Source organism: Grampus griseus (assembly GCF_964374135.1).
Source record: "Grampus griseus genome assembly, chromosome: 16".
Classification (NCBI taxonomy): Eukaryota; Metazoa; Chordata; class Mammalia; order Artiodactyla; family Delphinidae; genus Grampus; species Grampus griseus.
Window position 1 is genome coordinate 16,615,989 of NC_139010.1, and position 23,484 is coordinate 16,639,472.

The window sequence follows — 23,484 nt, forward strand, 5'->3', positions numbered from 1 at the left end:
TGGATTTAGGTGTCCCGTAGTCCCTGTTGTATTGATATTTAGTCTTTCCCTCTGGTGGCCTACTGCTTTACTACCCAACCTTTTTCATTTGCTAATGCCTGCTCACTACTCAAAACACACCTTACTTCTTTAATGGGAAATTAAACAACCTAATTAAAACTTTTCTGAAGAAGTAGGAGAGAAAAAAAAAAAAAAAAAAACACTAAAAAGAGTTGAGACAAAAGCCAGAAAGCTATCTGCAGCATTTTATGTCAACAACAAATGCAATGGATTTTTGTCTCCTTACATAAATCTCTTTAAATCTGTTTCCTGCAAATGGAAAAGGAAAAACACTGGTTTTTCAAAGTTTAAACATCTGTAATTACAGACTATCAGGCAACTGGCAACATTCATAACTAGAGAAGTAAAGGGAGCTCTTTCTGAAGCAATAGCCATGATCAAAGAGATTATGAGTAAGCTCATCCAAACTAGAAGTGTTGGACAAAATCTTAAAATAAAAACAAAAATGAGATGAGATAACGTGGATCAGAGTGGAGGATGGCATTTGTTTCCTTTAGTAAAAATAGTTTCACTAGTGAGACCAGGTGAGATTCGAACCATACTTAAGAAACTCAACCTAACCCTAAAAGTAACCTTAAATTTTTAGTTGAAGCATGTTAGTACTGAGCGTCCTTCTGTGGTGAGCATTCTTCTATGTCCTAAAGAGAATCCAGGAGAAAAATGTGATTTTCCAAGGTCAGAAATATAGGGAGTTCCACTAACAAGCAACAACATTTCTGGAGCTTCCATCATGGCGTAGGCCCTGGAGGTCCTCCTGAAAAAGATGAAGGCCTTGCCTTCAAGTAGTTCACTTCATAGCTATGAATGTTGTCATTGTCTGTCACCTAAGTTCCCTGCAGGAAACTTTTTTTTTAAGTCATAAATTCCTATTCCCCTCTCTACCATGTGAGCTGTGGCAAAACTGCTCTGAAGGCTTGGTGAAAGTCAAGGAAGACAAGAATAGGTAACGAAGTCAGATAAATGATGGATGAAAGGAATATGTGAGGAGATGCCAACAGTTCTGAGTCAATCTTTCCTATAGTCCCTTCTCTTAGTTCTGAAATAATGTGGTTCAGATATCCCACCAAGGGAACCCTATCCAAACCTGACCGTGTACCTGAATTACCTATAGTGCTTTTAAAAATTAACTTTTGATCCACCACCTACCCCCCGCCATAATTCTAGTTCAAGTAAGTCTAGATAGGACTTGGCATCTCTAGTTCTTAAAAGTTCCATGGTGATTTTGATGTACAAGCATGGTTGAAAACCAGCTGATTAAACTTTGTCTGCCCAGCTGGGTGTAATTTGCTGGCATAGATTCTACCCTCTCCTCCCCCAGAGAGATAAGAATTTAGTATATATGGTAGAGTCTCTGAATTGTCTCCCAACATCCATTCTTCCCTTTTTCCCTTAACAGAAGGTTTTTAGCTGGGCACATAGTTGACTAGGATAGACTTCATTTCCCAGCCTCCTTTCCAGTAAATGCGTAAGTAAACTTGGCCACAAGAGTTTTGGCTGATGAGATGTAAGAAGAAGTAAAGTGTGGATCTTAACGGAATTGTCCTTAAAAGGAAGGAGTGTACCCTTCTTTTTTGCCCTACTCCTATTTTTCTGGGTAGAATATGAAAGGGATGGCTTCACATGGAGCAACCATTTTGGACCATGAGGTAATCTCGGGAATGGAGGCCAGCGTAGAGGAGCAACAAGCTAGAAAGAGCCCAGACCCCAAAAGACTTCATACAAAGCAGAGTCAAAGTAGCAGCTTTCTTTTGCTTACTTCTGGACTTTTATGAGAAGACGAGATAAAATACTATCTTGTTAAAGCTGCTGAATTTTGGGTTTTCTGTCACGTTAACAGCTAAATGCTATCCCAGTACACCAATGTCACTACTTTACAGTGTTAACAAGCAAATATTATCCACTTTTCATTTTGAAAATTAAATTAAATTAAATTAGATTTAAAACATTTTTAATGATAGCTCCAGAATCAAAATGTTTTTTATAGTTTCTCTTTTCAAAATACTTGTATTTTTCATATAATTCTAACGTGCAGATTTTTGGAGTATACATTATATTACCTAACAATTATACTGGACAGTATATGTTGTAGCAGTTTGAAACTTCTTGCAGATTATATTCAGTTAAAAGCCTCATTAATCGAAACCCAAATAATTTAGAATTTCAGACACATCAACCTGGTCTACTAATAGTAAAAGTTTAGTCTATAAAAGAACAAAGACACGTAATGTAGACAATATTACATGGAGGCTGTTTATAAACAGCCTCTGTTCTCTTAAGTAGGACAGGGTTTGAATTTGGCAGCTTTTACTGTTTATATGCAAATGGACATTGCTAATTATAAATGAAGTGGTTTTTTCCCTAAGTTATTAAGGTAGATCCAGAATCTCTACTTGTAACATTTTATTAACAGTTTATTTCAGTTAATGCAGCAGTCTTTTTAACAGGGGTTCTGCAAGAGAACAAAGTCCTACAGAAAATTATTTAAATGATTATTAATTTTCTCAAGGATGGTACATAGTTAGTAAGAGTCTAGATGCACAGGAGAGAAGTTAATTCATTATAAACAGTAGATGCCTTGGGCATGAGGGCTAAATTCTCCGGAAATCCTGGTTGAGAGGCTGAGAACTGCTATGACTTGGAAGTAAAGTTCTATTTAGAAAATATGCTATAAATCAGACAGCTGTCAAATTCAGAATGGCTTTCCACTCAATTCATCCAAATTAATATTTGATAGATATAAAAGTACCTTTAATTTTTCAGAAATTTGAACTCTTTTTTTATTCCATCTTTGGTAAGAACTATGATCTAAATGTTATAAAAAGCAATTGATAAAAGCAGTATTTTGAGCAAAGTAACTTGGCAATGTTATACACAACATCGCGAAATGAAAAGTGATTGGGGAACAGAAAGCTAAAGTAGGAAATTGAGAAATGTTAAAAAAAATATAGGACTAGGATATAGAAATGGAAGTGGAAAGGAATGGACATATGTAAGAAATACTATAAAGAAAATTTAACATAGAAGTTGATGAAAATTTGGATATGAAAAACTAAGAAGTTAAGATGAATCAAAACTTGTACAGATTTGAACAAAAGAATATAAAAGTAATTGTGCCAATATGGAGGGCCAACTGTAAATTATATGTGAATTTTTGACTGCATGAAGCGTCAGTGCCCATTACCCCTGTCTTGTTCAAAGGTCAACTGTACATTCCTACCAGCATTGCATGAGGGTTCCATTTTCTCCACATCCTAACCAACACTTGTTATTGTCTGTATTTTTTATTATAGCCATCCTAGTAGGTATGAAGTGTATCTCATTGTGGTTTTGATTTGCATTTGCTTGATGGCTAATGATGTTGAGCATCTTTTCTTCATGTGCTTTTTAGCCAGTTGTATATTCTTTTTGGAAGAGAGCTTTTCTACTTTATTACAAAGAGAAGAAGCCTTTATGTGGTCAGAAAAATACAAGGTTGATCTTTTTTCCCTTCCTGTGAAACACTGCTGTTCAAACTGCAAAGTGAATCATTTCAGTTCACCTCTTTATGTTCTATCACATTCACTTTGGAATGGCTGCCTTTGGCTGCTGAAAATCTAACCCTTTAGTGAAAAGGGTGACAAAGTCCCCTGACCAGCAGTTCTAGAATATCCCATTTTTACTTGGTGCTTCGATGTATACCTCCTATATATATCTCTTCTTTGGAGAAATTATTCACATCTTTTGCCCATTAGAAAAATTGGGCTATTTGTCTTTTTATTGTTGAATTGTAAAAGTTCTTTACATAGTCTAGATACAGTGTGGGTTTTTTTTTAATCTATTTATTTATTTATTTGGCTGCACCGTATCTTAGTTGTGGCACGCGAGATTTTCATTGCCCCGTTCAGGATCTTTAGTTGCGGCGTGCAGGCTCTTAGTGGCAGCATGCGGGATCTAGTTCCCTGACCAGGGATCGAACCCAGGCCCCCTGCATTGGGAGTGCGGAGTCTTAACCACTGGACCACCAAGGAGGTCCCTAGATACAGGATTTTTATCAGATATATGATTTGCAAATCGTTTCTCCCATTCTGTGGGTTGTCTTTTCACTTCATTGATGGTGCCCTTTGAGGCACAAGAGTTTTTAATTTTGATGAAGTTCAGTTTATCTATTTTTTTTCTTTTGGTTGCTTGTCCTTTTAGTGTCATATCTAAGAAATCATTGCCTAAATCAAGATCATGAAGTTTTATACCTCTGTTTTCTTCTAAGAATTCTGTAGTTTTATAAAACTCTTACATTTGGGTCTTTGATCCATTTGGGTTAATTTTTGTGTATGGCATGAGGTGTTAGAGGTCTAACTTAATCCTTTTGCATGTGGATGTCCCTGTGTCCCAGCTCCATTTGTTGAGCAGCTTCCTTTTTGAAAGCAATGGACACTATATCCCAACCTTACCCACCTTGGTTCCACCAGGCTGCTATGAAAGAAAACGTAGTTCTTGAATCACCAAGAAATCCCAGCTCCATCTTTTTAAATCCCCTTTCACAAATCTACCAAGGTGACTTTTCAAAAGTTTTTCCTACTTGAACTGAGATGCTAATTTCTCTATTTTATGCTTCACTCTGTCCAAATATGTTACCTTTTCCCAGTATATGGGAAAATACCATATATGTTCCTTTTTTATTTTAAAAATTTTACAACTTTTTATGTTAGTGTTTCTTTTTTATGTCTTTTTTGGGTTTTTTTTTTCACAGATTACAAATTTTCTAGAAGTTAAGGAGGTGCCTGATAAAAGTTTGATTATTTACACTATTGAGAGAATACTTAGTTTTTGAAATTAAAAGATGTAGCTTTATTCTCAAAAGCCACAAATAGAAGTATTTTCTTCTGACATAACTGCCAAATCTAAACAAATGTAAATGTTTCATAACAAACCCTTTAATGATTGCTTTTAGATTTAAAACTAATATCTTTAATGATTGTGTATTACCTTCATATAAAAATAAATGTTCACTAATAATTATTCAGTTGTAAAAACTTTTCCTGCCTTCCAAATTTAAAAAATTGTCAGTGTGCATTAAAAGCATGATGAAATTCAAAAAAAGAAAGCACAGTAATTGTGCCATTGACATAATTAGAACAGACAATTTTCATAATGATACTAAGGGTTGTGGTGACGAGTTTAGTGTTAAATACATTAAATTTAATGTGATACTAGAATGACAAAATATAAACTTCCTACAGACAGTTGGAGATTTATGGCTAGACAAGTACATTAGAAAGTAGATTGAATTGGGAGAGAGAACTCTTATATAATAGTCTTTATCTAGCCATCTTAGTGCAAGTGTGGCTTCTACCACCCAGTGTGACATCATGATACAAGGTTGCGTCATGCTACAAGGTCATATTGTGATGTGAGTGTGTCCTTTAGGGCCAGGTCCTGGACATGTGTGAGTAGTGGTGGAGAAACCAGGTTTGAAATGTATGGAGGAAGAAGCTAGTCTATGGAAAATTCTAATAGTCATCAGCTATGTAAAAAGTTATTTAAGTCTTGTAATAGGAGTTAAATGACATTTTAAGAACGCAAATATATTTTTGAAGACTTGGAATAAAAACCCAAGTGCAAATGAAATGCAAACATTTTATTCAACAAATTTTGAATATATCATTTTAACTGTAATTTGGGCAGACTTTTGGAATGTTTTAGTTCAACAATTGAGAAATTACAACTTCTGATTCGGACTTATATTCAGAGAACCTTCTTTTGTCATTTTTAAATTGATTTATTAAAGAACTGAGAAAAATTCAAAATATAGTAGAATATGAAATAAGAGCAATGCAGAGGAGAAATTAAATCAATAGAAATTATTCTGACACCAGTGAGTAAATTGTAACCCCCCCAAATTCAGATCATAGCAAAAGTAGTAATTCAATAAGAAGCACAAAAGTTTTTAATTTTGATGTTCAGTTTATCTACTTCTCTTTTAAATAGAAGCAATGAATAGGCTAGATTGCTTGATAGTCCAGTTAGTGAAGAGGAATGAATCACTTGAACACGTTGTAAAAAGATTTTAATTTCTTGCCTTTTTACAAAAAATACTAATATCATTGAAGATAACATCAAGTGTATAATATTACTCTACAGTGGAGACATTGACACAAATTGGTTAATGAGTGCCATCTTTCTAAGGAATAAGATTATTTTAAATTGTTTGCTGCCTAAGAGAACCTGAAAAGAACCTTAAGTCTTACAGTTCCTATATGGAGGAAACTTGCCACGGGTCTTTTGAAATTTGACATGAATCCTAAAATGCACATGATATTACCAATAATGAGTTGTGAAGCTGAAATTTTTCTAAACTATATCAATAATAATAACAATTTCTATTAACCAAGCTAGAGGAAAGACTAAATAATCTTTCTAGTGGAAAATAATATGACAAAATGTTTGTTATATGAAGAGCTGGTTGGAGTATGAAGCCCAAGAAATAAAGTGAAATGTATTATAGATATAGGTCAAGCAGTTGACAATTTTTAACTTATTTTAAAATTCTGTGATACTTGTGGAATTGGTCAGCTTTTTAATATATCTAATTTGTTGTTAGTTCCTTAATCATTCTATGTATTCACTTGTGTGATTTCTATACATTCACTTGTATACACGATTTTTTTCATAATTTAACTTCAGGCTCCACAAAGCCTGCTCTGGCTTCTCCTTGTACCTGGTTCTGACTGGGTAGGCAGAGAAGGGAGACGAATGAGAAGATGATGGCTCTCGTCTGGGTGGCTTGGAAAGGGTGGTGGCAGGAAGGGTAGGGAGAAGTAGATTCCAAATATATTTCAGAGCAGATCTGGCAGGAGTGGCTGAAGCGTTGGATGTAAAGGTGAGGGAAAGGGAGGAACCAAGGATGCTGTGCACCCGGCCCCCCGCCCCCCCCCCCGATTCTGATTTGAACAGTTGGGTGGATATTAGCACCATTACCTGGAAGCCTGGTAAGGAACAGGTTTAAGGGAGGAAATATGGAGCTCTTTCAGACACGCTGAGTCTGTCCTGATTTCCTCACTGTACTACACTGCCTTTCCATGCTGTTCATGCCTTATATTGTAGTCATGCCCACATTAGACTATAAATTCAAAGAGGGCAACAACTGACTCTGCTTTGCCCTCCTGAGCATAAAATTTTCACTCAACTGAATTTAACATGTGTTGCACCAACTATATGCAAGATGCTTTACCAGAGCTATTTTTAAATCCTTTAAATCAAGCTCTACCTACCAAAAAAAATGCAAATCCGTAAGAACCCAGGTTTAGAATGAAATAGACCAGGGTTAGCACCTTAGTTCTGTCACCTGCTAATTGTGGGCTCTTTGAACAATAGCATAACCTCTCAGAGCCTCTTGTTCCTCATCTGAAAATGAGAATGATTATCCTTACCTCATAGGATTATCACAAGTAAAAATAGAACAATGTATGCAAAATGCTTATCACAGTGCCTAGCATACATGTGCACTCAGTAAATGCTAGGATGCACTTGCATTTGGTTTTCTTGCCAATACAGATCATATCTACAGCACAGCCATCACAAAATCAGTGTACTAGAAAACGTTAATAGAGAGAAGTTACATTTTCAGCCTAAGAACACATCTTAAATAATTTCAGGAGGAGATAATAGGTTTCTGAACTCTTCCAGTCCCAAATAGGGGGAGGGGGACGAAAAGGCACTGTGAGCAAAAATAGAATGAATTTACCCAATTCTTTGCTGCACTATTTAACCTCTGCTTTCTTAATCATATGCACAGCAGGGGAAAGGATGTGCTAAAACAATTCATGTGTCATGAACAAGCAGCCACAGATTTTAGCTCAAAACTCACACTAGGAAAACCACCAGTTGGAAGTAAAGTAATAAGGCCAAATTTATTTTTTTAATTGAGTCTTGAGTTACAAGCAACCCTTTAATTACATTAATCAAGCAGCCTTCCTCTCAGCAAATGATGAGGGAAATACATTGTTCTAACTTTTGCTAAGCTTGTTTTAAAAATTGCTGGATATTATTTGGACATATGGAAAATAAATCCCTTGATTTCTTTTTTATTTTTTTCTGCATCATTTCAGTGTAGCTATAGCAAAAGACAAATATACACTTGCGTCTAGACATGATTTACTCTAAAAGACTATAAATCACATTTTAAATTTAAAACCTTTACAACATTTAAATATTTAAAACATTAGCACCCCTCAAAATTTCATTTTGTCATTGTTAGACTTTAACGTGATAACTCTTATTTCCATTGTTCTCGTTTTCGACTCTGATATATGTTCCCACAAAATCCCCAAGAAAATGGGCTCTACCAATTGGATGATTGTCAGTCAGAAGGTTACTTGCCCCATGTGACAGATGGAAAACCTAAGGCTTATAGGAAATTAAATGACTTAAACGTGCGAGCTGGAACTAAACCTAGGCCTCCTTGACCCCAACTTTCTCCAACACCACGTGCATCTCCTGTCCTGTAATGCTCTCCTACTCTCTTCGCTTTTGAACATGCACTTTCCCTGTCTGTATGTCTGTGTGTCTTTCTGTATGGGATTCTCTCTCTGTGTCAACCGCATCTGCATGCTGACTCCTATTTATCGTTCAAAACTTAATACAGGTACCATCTCCCCTTTACAGTTTCCCTGAATCTCTTCCTCTCTTGCCTCCAACCAGAATGAAGTAGCTGTCTTTCCTCTCTATTTCTAGAACACCCTACATATACTTCTAGCAATTTTCTTGTGTGTCATCCCTACCAAGACCCCCCACACACACTCTAGATTGTGACCTCCTTGAAAGTAGAGGAATATTTGATGATCACCCCTGAATACCCAGGGCTTAGACAGTGCTGGTTTATAGTGCATACTCAGTAAAGGCACACTGAAAATGATTGTATAATTAAGAGTTTTAAAAACATAGAGTGCCTTACTTGCTGAAAAAATTATGAAAGTTTTAAGGAGGACCTGGGAGTTTAGCTGAACTTTTGAAGATATATAGGATTTATAGAGGAGAAAGGAATGTTAAAGTTTAAAGCAAGTGATTTGTAATAATCCCTGAATCGAAAATTTCCAAAATATAACATCGTTAAAGGAAACATCAAGAAATTTAAATTATATTTCTGTCATTGCCAGAATGCAATCAAATTGAGGATGCAATAAAATAATATTTTACGGTAAGAGCCCTAAGAGTGTACATTAAACGTTTTCTTTTCTGGTCTTTAAAAATGATTATTGCTGTGTAATTTACACTTTGTTCAAGTAATTAACAACAAACATGGCATCTTTTAAATCAGTGTCACCAAGCAGCCCAGCACCAGTTCATTTAATCTAATGTTTCATAAATGAAACTTGTTTGAGCCAGGTAGTTCTTCTCAGATAACTAATAACAATCTTGGTTCGTGGTGAAACAAAACTCGCCCTTCCGTAGGAGGCACTCCTGTGTTGCACTGGCCTATCAGCCCTCCTCACGCTAGGAGGCACTGAGGAGTCAGAACTGATGTCCTCAGAAAGGAGGCGCCATTAGCCCTGGTAATCGCTGCCGTACAACAATCATAAACCAGCATCTAAGAATAAATACAAAACCTTAGTGTCTTACTAAGAGAATGGAGCTTGAAAAGCCCAATAATTCAATAAAGTTGAAATAAAATATGGTAAACATTTTGGAAGGGAGGTGCTGTGGTCTGAGTTTTTATTTCTAAATGCACACCTATATTCTGCAGACCTATATTTAAGTAGATCAGCCATTTGCTACTTTTGTCTTGGATTAGTATCTAGGCACTTGCAAGAGTAGCAGTATTTCAGTGCTATTCTTGTGTATGTATATAGTCAGTAATGTTTGTCCAGGGCTTTGGGAGGAAAGGGCTACATAAATGTCAGTAGTTATTAATGTTTGGATTTTTTTATATTTAGCTATCAAATGTGTTTTTCATAATCTGTGACCAGAGGTCTATTTGTGTCCCTCCAACTGTAAACATTTTAAGCAAAAATAACCATCAACCAACAACAGTGTTTGTCCTGTTCTTCTTTATTATTAAAGTAGTCTTTATCAGTAATTAGCAATTATGCTCAATTTCTTCAAGAGCCAAGTTTATTTTCACATGTTTTCATACGAAGGTGGTTTAATGCCACTTACTCCTCTGCCTCTGGGTGATTATTACGAAGAGTAGCTAGCTGACATGGTGTCCACCTACATACTCCACCATGCCCTTCCCTTCTCTGCTCTTGTCTCTCTGGCTTATTCCCTAACCGGCACATCATTCAGTCATTCTGTCGTCAGGTAAATAAAGTGTGACTAACCCAATAGTCTTCTCTTCTAACCTAACTGTAGCCATTTTCACATATCATTATAATGGATTGTACAGGTGTTTGTACCCCCTGCCTTCCAACTCCACCTTCAGACTGACTCCTGTGAGAGCAGAAACCCTGCCTGTGATGGGGCTGCCTGGATGGAATGCACCCAGATCAAGGGAATTGAACTGAAATCTAAATCTTACACAAGAAGCAAAGCTTCTTTTAAATGTGATCTGGTACAGCATGAAGCTTACTAGCGGAAAATCAGAGCAAAGCCAGCAAAATGGCTTTTTACTTTTCTCTTAAATGGTATTTCCACTCTATTTCTTTGAAAGATCCAATGTATTTTTTTTTTTAAAGGGGTCGGGAGTATGAAATAGTTGGGTTGACCTACAACTAGTTCTCGAGACTAGAGTTCAACTTCCAGTTTAGGTTAAAAAAAATAGATTTGGGGCCCTCTTACCACATGCCTATCCGCTAATACATTTTTTTAAGAATCATACAAATTCCCATGTTTGGCATTGACTCATAAGAACAAGAATGGTCGAAATTTACTGGCAGGGCTACATAAAGCAGTCTACAAATACAGGCCTATACTCTTTCTGGCTCAAGCTAGCAGCATTAGCCCTTCACTTTTATGAGCACTAAATTCCACTCGAGTTTTAATAATAATAATGATAAATATAATAATAAAATCTTGCTTATATAAGAGGTTCATCTTGTTAAAAATACGTTGAGACTCATGGTACTTTATAGGACCCAATTTATACTCTGATGATTTAAAGGTGATAACTTCATGTGATTCATTGCCAACTAGTTCTGAATTTTAATAATATAATGACTCATCATGATTTTTTCGTTTCTTAGAGAACCAGCTTGGTTAAAACCATTATAGCTGTTTTTACTGGGGTCATCTGAACTACGATTCCCAGAATGCTCATTAAAGGGACATGCTTGTGCGTTCTGAGCAGCCGTAATCTATCATAGCTGGTGCCAGGTCGACACATTATGAGTTTACAGTGTCAGCCCAGTGAATTAAAGCTTTGTTGTAGACCAGCTTGCTATGCAGTTATTTCCAGTTCATATCCTATAAATCATCACTCTTCACATGACAATCGGCAGTTTCCATTTAGCATTCGAAGCATCCATGTTTTGTCTTAATTGTGCTGCCTGATTCTGCACCTAGAACAGTGTGACATGACTGGTACCGATAGCTTAGAAAATAAATTTCACTGTCACCAGAGCCTATTTAAGGAATATTCTATGTTCTCACTTTTTTTGTTGTTGAGCTGTTTGGTATTTATGTTAAAATAATAGGAAATGAATTTAAATAGAAACACTTCTCATGTCTTATCTCTGCAAACAAAAAAACATAATTTACAATAAATTAGCACAGCAGTTGTTAGTGTAGCTCAGCTTTATTTTGCAATTCTCACACCTAAGCTCACAAGATGACACTTTTTCTGATAAGGTAATCTTTATAAGGTAGTCCTGTAGTTGATTAAATCTGACAGATGCTAGTGAGATGGTGAAGTTCAGAGATATAACAGCAAACACTTCTTTTAAATTCTCGTTAAAATAATAAAATGTCTTATGATATACCAATAGGAAAATTGATCTGACAAAGGAATAAGTTAGTTACAATCCTATATTTCTGTATCCAATTATTTACCAATAAGCAAGTAAACAAACCAATAAATTGTAAGGAAAATGGTGTTTTTTGGAATAAAGAATTACTGTAAAAGATTATCTTCCCAGTCATTTCTTAGTATTTACCATCACTGCTGAGCTGAACGAGAATAAAATTTTCAAATACAAACAGAAGCTACAGGGACTTCTCTGGTGGCACAGTGGTTAAGAATCTGCCTGCCAATGCACAGAACACGGGTTCAAGCTCTGGTCTGGGAAGATCCCACATGCCGTGGAGCAACTAGGCCCGTGTGCCACAACTACTGAGCCTGCACTCTAGAGCCCGCAAGCCACAACTACTGAGCCCACATGCCACAACTACTGAGCTCGTGTGCCACAACTACTGAAGCCCGTGCGCCTAGAGCCCGTGCTCCACAACAAGAGAAGCCACCTAGATGAGAAGCCCGCTCACCGCAACTAGAGAAAGCCCGCGCGCAGCAACAAAGACCCAACGCAGCCCAAAAATAAATAAATAAAATTTAAAAGAAAAAACAACACAGAAGCTACAGAAATAGAATATGTCTTTTCATAACATTTTGATACTCTATGTGTTCTTCAGAACATGCCTTGAACTCCAAATCCTTCAGAGGTCAAACCTTCATCTTCTCCCAGGGCAATGATGATAATCAATGGGCTGATGTTTCCAATGATACTCCAATCCTGAATCTGTTAAGGCCTAGTTGTAGATTGAATAATTTAATTAGACTAACCTAATTAATACTATGACTTAGTTTTGCAATGTACCTTTATTATTTGAAAGGGGTTAGTTCTGGTTTCTTAGCAGAATTTTGAAACAGTAGCTCATTGTCCTTGCTTGTTTTTGATTACTTAAATGATGTTAGCTTTGTTAAAGTCGATTTATATCACAACCTATTGAAGCACTATATTACAGCACGTGCTGTTTTCTGATTTTCTCATCTAAATATCAGTTGCCTAGTGTACAGAGTTCATTTATAAATACCCAGAAGTTCCCTGGATCGAGTAAATTAACATGCTGGGCCAGATTCTCCGGCTTCATTAGCAACCCCTCGTACCAAGGCTGTGTTCATACAAGTGTGAAAACCAGAACGATCCTTCAAGGGTTTTCCTGGCCTGAATAATTGCCTCGTCAGGGAACACGCTACACTCATCCTAGTATTCTGGTCTTACTGCCACAATCTATTCATTTTGCATAATTCCATGGACACCCCCTGGAAGGATCTAACCATTAGCACTGCAGGGAAATGTAAAGTCAAGGAGCCAGGCTGGACACCCAGGTGAGGAACAGCCTGAGTTATAGGTCATAGTGGGAGGGCAGGGGAGAGATACAGAAAACGTTTCATAAACTTTGGCACCCTCTATGTCAATAGACTACATAACAGGGGGAAATAGTAATAGAATGATTTACTGACCATATGAGACCACAGTGATTTCCTACCTTCAATTATTCAATAAATATTTATTACTTTCCCACTGTGTATCAGTCACCTGCCAGGCAGTCTAGTAGGGAACAAAACAGACCAAGTCCCTACCCTCAAAGAGCTTTGTTTAGGCTTTGTTTATTGTAGACTTAAGTATGTGACATGAAAATCTAAAACTAAAAACAAGCTTCACACTTTTAAGCTCTTCCGACATGCCAGGCACTGTGTAGGTGCTTTACCCACATTGATTTAATCCTCACTAAAACCCATGCAGTGGGTAACTATTGTTACCCCCATGTTCTAGATGAGGACAGCGGCCCTTGCTGGGGGACCATGGATGAATAAGCATCCTCAGAGAGCTGCAGTTATGCCTTTTGCTTGTGACAATGACAGTGTTTCAGTGTAGCAGACGACATAGGTTTTTTTGGTGCAAAGAATTTTAAAATAATATTTGTGCATTCTCTGTTTCTCACTCAAAGAAATGAAAGATTCAAACTATGGAAATAGGGGCCTAAAATCCGCAGGACAGAAGCAGCACTATATAGTCCCTATAGGACAGCTGTTGAGATAAAGCCAAAGCACCATGGCCTTGTGCTAGAAAAGTAACTCGGCACAGCTGTCTAATTCTTTTTATGAAATGGTTGGAACTGATCAGAAACTAGAGCCGCAGGACGGACAATGAAAGTCGTCCACAACAGACCTAATATCTTATTCACCCAGGTTGACTTTAAAATTATATCAGTCATGAAAATTATTTCACTGTCTTCTGTCGTGAGTCACTGGGCTATATTTAATTTTAATCATTAAAATGTAAAAATAATAAAAGCCACCAAAATAGTCTATAGTCAATTTTCTGATAAAGCAAATTTGTTTTTTCCCCCATTTGTCATGTAAATGGCCTCCAGAAAGTTTTTCGGAGCTAAGTGTTAATTAGAAATATGGAAATGGATTTAAAGTACATTACAGCACACAGTGGAAGAATAATCACAAGAGATTTGTTCACACAGCCATACCCATTTCTCAATGTGTTTTTTAACTATCTAGGTTATTGGTTGTTTTTCTGCGTGCCTGTTCCTAGAAGAAAAAAAACAACTGTGATTCCAATGAAAACAGTAATTACAATTACAACAAATAGGACAAATCGCTATTTGATCAGGAACATGCAGTTTTAGTCACCAAAAGCAAACTGATGCTCCTAGACTTTCCTATTTACTCAGATGAATTAAGCATGTTCTCAGATTTCTTTATAAACCAAATGCTTTTTATATCTTGCCATCTTTAAAAAAAAAAAGTTCAATCCTCCATGCCTTACTTTTGTTAGCTTATTTTGGAACAATGTGCTGTGGTGCTGTGAGGAGCCAGTGAACAAATTCTCTTTCTGAAATTCCCTGAGAACTTATGCTTTCAGATGCTTATGCTTTCTAGTATGCATATATCATTTTACTTTTCTGAACTTCTATTTCCTCACTTATAAACTGGAGAGAAACATTTTGGGGGAATCCATAAAGAACCATAAGTGAGGTTTCACTTGCCCCTAAGGATTGGGTACATGGACTTTGGAGTCAAATAGATCTGGGTTCAAGTTCTGAGGGAATTCCACATTCTCTAACTATGTGACCTTGACCAAGTTACTTAACCTCTTTGAACTTTAGGTTCTTCACCAAAACATGAGATCAATAAAACCTCTCTTCACAGCGTACTGTGAATTGAAGGACCTAATATTTGTGATGTGCTTTCTAATTAGCCCAATGCCAAGCTCAGAGCAAGTTCCCTATGAACGAGAGCTGCTTTTTTTCTTCATCAATGTGCATCTTCTGGTGGCCAGCACGGCCACAAGTCCAATGGGTATCATTCACATTGTTTTGGGGGTCGAGGGTGCTGGCAGGCAACCCATGGAGAGCAATGTGAATCATGGCCCCTGGAGTCAAGCAACTCAGAAAGTCTAACAATTGTCTGGTGTTACTGCCATCAGGAACTACACGGGGGGAGCGGTAGCTCTGAGGAATTCTTCAGAATTTTAAACTGCTCTTTGTCTATAAGGCAACTATTAGTCAGTTTAAGCAATACAGTCAAGTCTGTGAAAGGCCGTTTAGGTGTTTGGCATTGTGCTAATCAAACACCCTCGGGCTCCATTCATCAACAGAGAAATACAGGCATTGCCCTGATGCAACAGTAAACCATCAGGTTTGCTTCTCCAAGTGGTATCATTTTTCAGGACAAACTTTTTAAACTGAATCAGAGCTGATCAGACTGGCAGCCCTGAACATTTTTAAATGAATGGTTACCCTAACGAAAGACTCAACACCTAATGAATGCTTCCTGCCTACAAAGACCTGATCTGGGGTCTCATGATCAGTAAGACATGGTCCGTGCCCTCAGGAAGTTTCTACGAAGTGATGGGAGATCACTCATCCACGGCTGTAATTCAGGGCACAATGTAACAGGTACCATAAGAAGAACAAGCAAATACTCTGAAGCGCAAGAAAAAGGTCACTGAGGTGAATGAGCTGGACTGGAAACGCAGATGGACTATCAGCTGACAGGGACGAGGGAGCAATGCCCTCCCAGCAGAGGAGGTAACACAGGCAAGACCCTGGCTGGGAAAGCACCTCCATCTATGCTTTTTTTTTTTCTTATAATAAATATTGATTGAGCACCCACTGTATGCCAGGCACAAGCCAAGTAGCCCAGTGTGGCTGGAGCTCAAGATCTCTAAGGCAAGAACTTGGAGCCAAAGCCTACCCAATGGGCATTGTCATGAAAAAGAAGGGAGCAGGTCTGGCAGACATCACGGAGGTGCCCCCAACACGTTTTGTGACTGATTTAATGTTAGGGACAAGGGAGAGTTAACAACGGAAGGCAACCTCAAGATTTTGAGTCTGGTAACCAAGAAGCTGAGAGATAAAGCAAATGGAGGAGGAACGGGTTTGGAGAAGATAATTAAGTAGAAATAGATGGACAAGCTTCAGCCTGTCTAAGATTCCAGTAAGTACTGAGTGTGTAATCCAGATACTCTTCTACATCATGACATAAAAATACTGAACCTGGGGTTCTGTATAGGCTGGCGACTGTGAGTCTTGTATAAATAGGGAAAAAACCACTTGAAATATAGTAACATAGGATAGAACATCTGTAACTAGACTAGAGATGACCTAGTCCAACCCCCTAATTTTACAAATAAAGAAACCACATCTCAGACGTACTCTCTACAGAGCCAGTCTAGGACTCTGACTACACATTTAAGCAGAAAAAAAAAAATCCAGATTTCTAAAACATTCAACTCTGGAATACAGATACCACCTAAAATTTTCAGAGTTGCTGTTATTTCAGTTTGTTTGTTTTTAACTAAACTAGCATGATTTACAGCTTATAGGTGAAAGATCTTTTTTGATAAAATTCTATTGCCATGTATGCCATTGTCCACAAAGTCAGTTTCGTAGTTAATTTCCAAGAATTCAGATTCCATGAAAAGCCTCAGAACTTTAGGGTACCTAGAGCTGTTCTTTGCAGGGGAAGACATGCCTCTTCTTAGGTCACTGAAACAATGACACCCCTGTGTACACAACAAGGGCTGCCCTGCATGGAAGGAAGGGCTTAGGTGCTTCCTGAAAAGAGCCCTGTTTGTAGAATGCCGAGCACATAAGTGTAATCAACAGCAGTTTCCTCTGAAGCAAGAAAATCCTGCCCTGCTGACCAAAGTTGCAGAATCAGTTAGTGTAGATTTTAAAAAGGAGGGGGGAGGGAGGTGGCGGAAGCTAAGCAGAGAGGGAAATATTTATAGCTGTGACAACATGTTTCCTTGTAATAATTTATGAGCCCACTGGAGAAAAAGGAAACATACAAACTATGAATAAAATATCCAAAATATAAACATTATGCCTTCTGCAAATTTTCTTTAGTTAAAAATTAAGGTTGAGGTTGGCTAAAGTAAATGAGTATATTTTCGTGGTCTCCTATTTCCTTGATGCTAAGGCTTACCAACTGATTTACAACTTCCTGTGTTGTTTTTTAATCTATATTTGTCAGCACATTTTTAATGTCAGATTACTTAAAATAGACATCTTGGGTCTAAGAGGTCAGGAATAATAATATTATGTTGACTTCTCTAAATATTTCATAGCACTTACAAACATTCTAGTTTAGGCCAAAAAAGCTTTATATTTCTAAATGAAATAAATTTCAATATAGTTTTAAGATTTCTTTTTCTTTCAACTGATGTCTTCAGGGCTGAAGTGCAGTTCAATCCATATCCTTTGAAGTTAAGTAAATTACATGTATACCTTTATCCAAATAGTTTCAACTTCATTTTACTCAGATAACTTAAATTGGGAAAATAACAGGAAGTCCATGAAAAGAGAAGGACAAGAACCAAGGACTTAGGGTTCTTCCACTGGAGTTTCTCTTCTAACCATTATGATTTGTAGTCTCTTATAATTTCTGCAAATTACAGGTACTTGTTCAAAAAGAGTATTATCAAGTATAAAAGCCATGAAATAGCTTAATCTTCATATAAGCTACCATAAGATGTATTTAAAATGCAACATTTATAAAATCAAAATTTTAAATTTATATTTCAAAATAGGCTCTCCACAAAGATAATTGCATAACTCATTATTCTGATACCTAATTTCCCAATTCTTAAAACAAGAGATAATTTAGAGTATTTCCTCAATTTTAAATACTAAAAACCTCAAATTTAAATAGAACACCCTAGATGAAACCAAACAAAAATTCACCCATGATCAGAACTGTTTGAAATACTTTATTCTGAGTTCAAGGATATGCCTTTTAGAGTATAACTTAGTAAGCTAAACAAATATACCCTGAGTGGCTTCTAGAAGATATTTTTGAAAAGAATTAGTTATTTTCTAACTGTTTTTAGTGGAACCAACTGTATTTTCAGTCTCTCACCCTGAGGAAGTTGCAAGATAAGGTCAATTCAAGAATCGAAACTAAGTACAATGTTGAACTTAGTAGTTGTAAGAGCTCTGGTATTTCAGTTTTCACAAGAAAGACATGTTGAATGTTTGCCCTAACTTTGCTTTTGACGAAATTTGTTAAAGGAAATCATATTTGAATTGAACTCAATCTGGGAAACCACAGGCCACATTGGATGCTGAAAAACAAAAGATAAAAAGAGTGATAAATTGTGGGGGAGGGGAGAAGCAGGTTTTCTAATTTTGGAAGTTGGGCATAAACACTCTCCTTTTCTAAATGAGGTGGTTTGCAGGAGTCCTGACCAGGCCACCTAACTACCTAATTATGTCATGCTAGTCCCAAAGGAGAAGTTGTTTGGATCCGAGGAATTGGTTAAATCAAAGGGCATTGGATATATGTTTGAGAGTTTAAAAATTGAGACTATATGGAAACAGGGTGATGATGTGTCCTCATTGACAAATTCTTCTGAGTTAATTGGATTGCTTGGGCGATGTTAACAATTAAATATAGAAATAGCATGAACCAGTATCCCCAGCATGGCTACTCTATCTAATCTGTCTTCCAGTGCTGGCATTAGAAAGATGATCCTTTCAATAATAACAGTAATTATAAATGATAATAATAATACACCTTTGGGTTTAATAATACTTTCCCTTTGAAGAACTCCCAACATTTTTACCCACATTATCTAATTTGTACCCTGAAACAATTCGATGAAGTACCCGGCTAGCGATTATCATTACCTTCCTTTTACAGATAAATAAACTGAGGCCTAGGGATTTCTTAGCATCACACAATTAGGAATAGAGCCAAGTCTAAAGCCTATCATTCAGTGGTCTATCTTCCACATTATTGCCGTCTTTAGAAAATCTGGGCATTTGAAGTACTGTTCTAGCTCTCACGAAGTGTTTGCACCAGAGCCAGATCAAAGCATCTTTTCCTGTTAAATTGTATTTACATTACAAGAAGGTACCCTTTTTCAAATTCATTAGAGAGGATTTTGTTGTCTGAGGTCATTAAGATAGGAGTACTCGATTTCTTTTCAAATTATAGTGTTTCTTTTCAAATTATAGTGTTTTCTTATGCAGAAGTACACTTAGAAATACTAAAGATGTCTTAAATACTCTGGAATCAGTTTAACTATCTAACTTTTTTAGAAAAAATATCAAGCCCATGTTAAACAAGATCAAATCAAGAGATACAAATAAAATGGGCACAAGGTGTTAACTGGAGTGCCCTAGCCAGATTGCAAATTGGTTTACTGGGGCCCGCCAACTTAAATTCGTCTTTGCAGCTTCAGCTGGACGGGGTAGTCTTCATTTCCTGTCCTCACTTGTTGTACTGTGTTACGGTTCACTGTCTAGGTGATTAGCTTGTGAATCTGATGGTCTCAGAGCTCTACTAAGTTATAAATGTTCAAACTACCAGTATGCTGTGAAAAAAAATAGAAGTTGCTATTAGATGTCTATTCATACCCTGCAGAAGCCTGGCAACATTTTGAACCTTTCAAAACGTAAATACTGCATATTAAGCATAGGAAAGAAAATTAATGTGCTGCATTTGCGAATTTATTTCCAGGTCAAAAAGGCAAAGGGGGACGAGGACTCTTGTAGCAGAATTGATCTTCTACATTTATAGGGTATGTTAAGAAGTTTGAAATGGCCTGAACACAAAAGAAAAACACTTTAGAAATGGATTAATTTTAGTTTCTCTGATAATCTCAGCTTTTGAATTTCCTCTTTTGATTTTAAATTTATGGCTTCAGTATGACATTACCAGAGTTGATTGCATTTTGCAGGTGACATTCATGTGTTGTTACTTTATGTGTAGTATATTGTGGGCAGTGGGTTACAATTTGTGTTAAAATGTTCCAAAATGACACAGTACTTCTTAATTAGACTTGCAAATGAGTAGTGCCTTTTTTTCAAGGAGAGAAAATAGTTAAAACATTACAGGAAGTTTTGTGCTTTTTTTTCCTTAGTTAGTATTGGGAGAAGTTTGCCATAAAGTTTTCTTCCTGAAACTTTGACAGTTTGTAGTAAGTTTTGATTTATATATGAAGTCATCATCTGACAATTCCAAATAAGTGTCTTTTTGAAGCATACCAGTTTTTTATGTGTCTATAGCCCAAAAAGAGTTTAACAGATTTATCTTTTTTTTTTTACCATTCAAAACAGTAAAAAGTTGTCATCTCAATGGCATTTTTAATATTTTGAATAACCTAATAACTAAATTTAATAAGTTGGTAATTGCCATCTTAATCATAGGTTTCAGTGATACAAACAGTACCCACAAATCACCTACACTTTTTTCAAAGAAAAACAATCATAAATAACAATAAAAAGAATAAGAAAACAACAAACAAAAACAATAAACTACAGTTAATGCTACCAATGTTAACACATAAAGTAGAAAAAGAAAACATGCAGTAACACAATTTTCAGATAAAATCTTTATACTTCTTCTCAGATACAATAAGATCTAGAAGCAGATTCTAATTCTTATAAGTATTTTTCAGACCTAAACTGACCCTGTCCTTAGTTCCAGGAGGTTCAAAATTCCTATCATTTATTCCCATGGTAAATGTCCATTTCATACTGAATATATAAATTCTTAAAAGAGCTCTAGTGATTTCATTTGGTTTGTAAGTAAAGATCTTGGATGTTTTTAAAGCTACATAATGTTTGGTGATGAAATTTTGTACTTATGAGTATTAAATTATGCCAAAAAGCCATTTACTTGATATTCTTTAAATACCATGGCACAATGCAACTAAACTCAGATTATAAACCATCTTAAATAACACTAATGCAATGTGCACTTAATGAACACTATAACTAACTTAATTTTCATGTAACAGATAACATCTGGGGGAAATGTATATTGGTAAGTTATGCAAAACTAATTTCTAGCGACCACATCTGTAGATGTTATTTATTGTACGTTCACTTAACAGTTCATTATTCTGTTTAGAAATCTATTCTCTTCTTTATTAGAGCTTTTAATGTACTCACCTTAGTTCAAATGGTCTGCTCATTATCAGAAAAAATATAAATGGCATTCACATGGAACAACATGATTGTTTTTATTATATCCATTTGTGTGCAAGCGCTCAAAAATGGCAAGAGAAACACATTTATTGCTTTACATTCAAAGTAATATTTAGGAGGTATTTGAAAGTCAAGCAAAACCAATCATTTGGCCAAATGATGTACGTGTATAATCAGAAACTCCTGATTTTTAATCTCAGCATTAGGCCTCAGGCAAGTCACTTAAAGTCTTTCTCTTTGTTTTCTGATCTGAAGATTATGGGTGCTATTCTCTTATAGACTAAAAGAGGGGGTTGCTAAATCAGAGTCCCAAATAGTGTTTTTTTAATAAACATACTTGATCCTTTTTCTGTTTTTATTTTAAAGATTTAAGAGGTAACATATTATACTTTTGAGGAAAAAATATGAGACAATTACAGTTCTACAGGAATGTATAAAATAGTTATAAAACTAGCTTTATTTAATTTGCTTCAACTATTCATAGACTTGAGGAAATTATAACGTTCTTTCAGAAAATCTAACTTAATAAAGCTGACCATGTCTTTCTGTTTTAAATAGATCTTATTACAGAACCAGTGATGTTGTAAAACATGAGGTTTTGTTAAAAAAAAATACAAAGGCCTAATTGTATTTTTTAAAGAAAGTATTGCATCAGACGGTTTCATTTAAACATATTTGCTGGCTCTGTGCTCTCACCACAATTATTGATTCTAATTTTCCTTCAACTTGTTTTTTAAAAAGGCTACTTAATGGGGGAAAAAATCACTATGATGCTTCTGGGCACTATGTTTATTTCAAACTATGTGTTTGACAGTGTACCTTCTTACTGCTAATGAAATGACTTTATATTTACCCTTATCTGAAATTGGGACATTCCTTTCCCTTATGGTATCTTACTAACGTAGCCAAATGTAACGCTTTGTGAAAGAGAAAAATGTAGCTGTGGTTTGGTTCATTGATATTATGCAAAACACCCTGAAGTAAAGAAATTCTCACTGCCAGTTTTTGTGCATGAATTAAATCAAATGAATAGCTGTATGAGCTACACTCGTAAAATTCAAGGGAAAGAAAAGCCCAACTCTCAGTCAGAGCTTCAGGTTCTTGGGATAAATAGGAGCTTCACTCCACCAAAGAAGGGGTGATGTGGAGCTGAGGAGTACACACACACACACACCACACACACAGACACACACACACACAGAGACACACCGACACACACCGACACACACACACACACACACACACACAGACACACACACCCCGACACACAGAGACACACACACACACCGACACACACCCCGACACACAGAGACACACACACAGACACACACAGACACAGAGACACACACACATACATACACACAGACACAGACACACACAGACACAGAGACACACACACATACATACACACACACACAGACACACACACACACAGAGACACAGAGACACCGAGACACACATACACACAGACACAGACACCGACACACACACACACACACCGACACACACACACAGACACACACACCGACACACAGAGACACACACACAGAGACACAGAGACACACACACATACACACAGACACACAGACACACACACAGACACACACACAGAGACACAGAGACACACACACACATACACACGCAGACACACATACACACACATGCAGACACACACAGACACACACACACACACCTTATTTATTTTACCTATAATATTTCAGAGGATTTAAAATATATTTAGCCGTTTCATTTTTCTAGCTTGGTAAAATGAAGAGCAATATAAGATGCAGGAGGGTAAAAAAGAAGTGTGGTGAAAAAATGGTACAAATAATTTTGTGGGAAGATGAAAATGCTTGTATGTCCCATTTCAGAAAAAAAACAGTATCTTATGAAAGTGAAGAGAGAAAAGGATTGTTCTCATATTGTTTTTGATCTTCTATTTCGATTAACATTTAGTCAACTTAAGATAGACAATCTGGAATGATGTCACCTAATAGAGTAAAGATTAAGTGCTTAATAATATCAGTTAGTATTGGGAAACTAACGAATGTTAGTTAG

The 23,484-nt window shown here is 36.4% G+C and overlaps 1 protein-coding gene across 3 annotated transcripts in view; it reads left to right on the top strand.

Annotated features, from left to right (window-relative positions):
• CABCOCO1 (ciliary associated calcium binding coiled-coil 1) overlaps positions 1-23,484 on the top strand; it is a 125,983-nt gene that overhangs the window by 94,912 nt on the left and 7,587 nt on the right. The window lies entirely within an intron of this gene.